Source organism: Galeopterus variegatus, unplaced genomic scaffold, assembly GCF_000696425.1.
Source record: "Galeopterus variegatus unplaced genomic scaffold, G_variegatus-3.0.2 Scaffold88, whole genome shotgun sequence".
NCBI classification, from domain to species: domain Eukaryota; kingdom Metazoa; phylum Chordata; class Mammalia; order Dermoptera; family Cynocephalidae; genus Galeopterus; species Galeopterus variegatus.
In genome coordinates this window covers 341,890-344,397 of record NW_007726199.1, presented here as the reverse complement: position 1 = coordinate 344,397, position 2,508 = coordinate 341,890, and the positions used below count along the sequence as shown (strand labels likewise).

The window sequence follows — 2,508 nt, the reverse complement described above, 5'->3', positions numbered from 1 at the left end:
ATGACCCAGCTATCCCATTGCTGGGAATATACCCAGAGGAATGAAAATCATCAAGTCGAAGGTATACCTGTTCCCCAATGTTCATTGCAGCACTCTTTACAATCGCCAAGAGTTGGAACCAGCTCAAATGTCCATCATCAGATGAGTGGATACAGAAAATGTGGTACATCTACACAACGGAATACTAGTCAGCTATAAAAACGAATGAAATACTGCCATTTGCAACAACATGGATGGACCTTGAGAGAATTATATTAAGTGAAACAAGTCAGGCACAGAAAGAGAAATACCACATGTTCTCACTTATTGGTGGAAGCTAAAAATAAATAAAAAAATACACACACACACACACACACACACACACACACACACACACACACACACAAACCGGGGGCGGGGGGGGTAAGAAGATATAACAACTACAATTACTTGAAATTGGTACGACAAGCAAACAGAAAGAACATTGTTCAGTGGGAGGGAGGAGAGGGAGGTGGGAGGGAAGTTTTGGTAAGGCGCAACAATAATCAACCACAATGTATACCAACAAAATAAAATTAAAAAAAAAAAAAAGAACACAGCCACACCCATTCACTGGAAAAAAAAAAAAAAAGAAGGATATAGGGAGTTTGGGTGATTACATTAAACAGAGGGGTAGGGAGAGCAATAGTACCTCATTGTGTACAGAGTAATGTAGTCCTGAAAGAAAAAGAAAGTAGTTATGGCAGAAATTAGGAGAGCTTTGTAGTGTTGATTTTGTGTATTCTGTGGGATGAGAGTGTCAAAGAAATTGGCGGTCTGGGTCTGAGAAGACCCCAACTCAAGCCTATAAGATATGAAGATTTAACTAGTAAACTTGCATGCCAAGCTGCCTCCCAGAAATAGCACAAGAAACAAATTCTATTAACTCCAAAGAAGAGACTGAGGAAGGATCATGGACAAGTTACAGACTCTGACTGTTGGCATTTACATGGATTGGGGAAAAAATGTTCTTTATTCAATGGAATTGGAGAGAGAAAAGTAAAAAACTTGAATGTGTGCTCTTAAAAAGAAAATGAAGGTTGACAGGGTGCTACGATGGTTGCTGGGTGGCTGCATCCTTATTGACAAAGAAACTGAGGGTCAGAGATGTTAGATGATTTCCTCAAACCATGAGTAGGTGACAAAGTCAGGACTCAAATTGGAGCAGTTAGGTGCCAGAGTCCTTCCTCTTAAAAAGCCAAGAGAATATTTTGGTGAGGATGTTTCAGAGAGCCAACAACATACAAGCCTGGACCAAAACCGCAAAAAGCAAGATCTGATTTCTTTAGACCTGCAAGGAGGTCCTTAAAAGAAGAAAAGATGTGGAGTGGGCTGCTCCCTCCCGGTTTAAACGAAAGTGGTGTTGAATTGGATTCTGAAGATGAAGCCACATTAGAGAACTCTGGACTTAACTTACAGGAAGGTAAAGAAGATGGGACCATTAGAAAAACAGAAATCTCAGATTTCTTAATAGATGGACCAAAAACTGAAACAGAGGCAAATGTAAATGCATATGAAGTGTGTCCTTCTGGAATTCCCTTAAATATGTTGAATAAATTTCAAGAATTGCATAAAAAAATCTGAACAGAAAATCTCAAGCTCAAGATTCAGAGGGAAGAAACAAAATGCTCTAGAAAAGATAAATTGAAGAATGAAAAAGAATCTTGTAGTGAACAGTCTTCAATGAAACACAGTGGAAGGAGCTTACTTAGTATTTTGGAGTCAATGATAGATTTGAACCCCCTGTTAAAAAGAAAAAAATTGACAACGAGGCCTTGAAAAGAGGATAGATCAGGCTGTTGAGGAGTGGAATATTGAGAAGGCTGAGGAGCTCAGCAATCAGCCAGCTAGCTACTCAAGAGCTTGGTGTAAAAATTACCGTAGCAGTTGCCTGCCACAACTTGGTAAAAGCCAAAAAGGAGGCTGAAAATTCATAGGCTGCTTGAACAAAGAAGAAACTTGCATGGGGGTTGAAGCAAAAAAGAGGTGAGAAACCAAAAGCAACATGGGATATATTTAACTTGCCAGAGTTTTTCAAGACATTTATAGACTCGAGTGCTCAATTTACTGAAAAGATTTTTTTTACTAATGTTAAATATGTCAGGAAATTGATAGAAGTAGAAAAAAAAAGCATAAAATTTGGGAGTTGATTATTGACTCTTCTTAATCTTTTTTCTAAGGAGTTTATCTTATTAAAGTGAATGAAATGATACATTCTGTTACTTCTGTAAGAAGTCTAAGCTTACATGCAGAAAAAAAGGACAGGGTTTTATTTAGTTAGTTGGTTATATAGACATACAATATAAGATCAATTTTGTTTTTTTCATCCATTTTGTGTAGCACAGTCAGTGAGCTCCTTGTGCTTTCTTATCTGTTCTTGGTGTAACTGCACTTATACTTACTGGAATTATGTTTTCAAGATAGTATTTGTTTATAATGGATTAGTTTTAGGTGCAAAAAAGTCTCAGTTGATATGATCTTTACAAGTGA

The 2,508-nt window shown here is 37.5% G+C and overlaps 1 pseudogene; it reads left to right on the top strand.

The window, feature by feature from the left end:
• Window positions 1-1,338: 1,338 nt before the first annotated feature.
• Window positions 1,339-2,038, top strand: LOC103597015 (annotated as a pseudogene).
• Window positions 2,039-2,508: the final 470 nt, after the last annotated feature.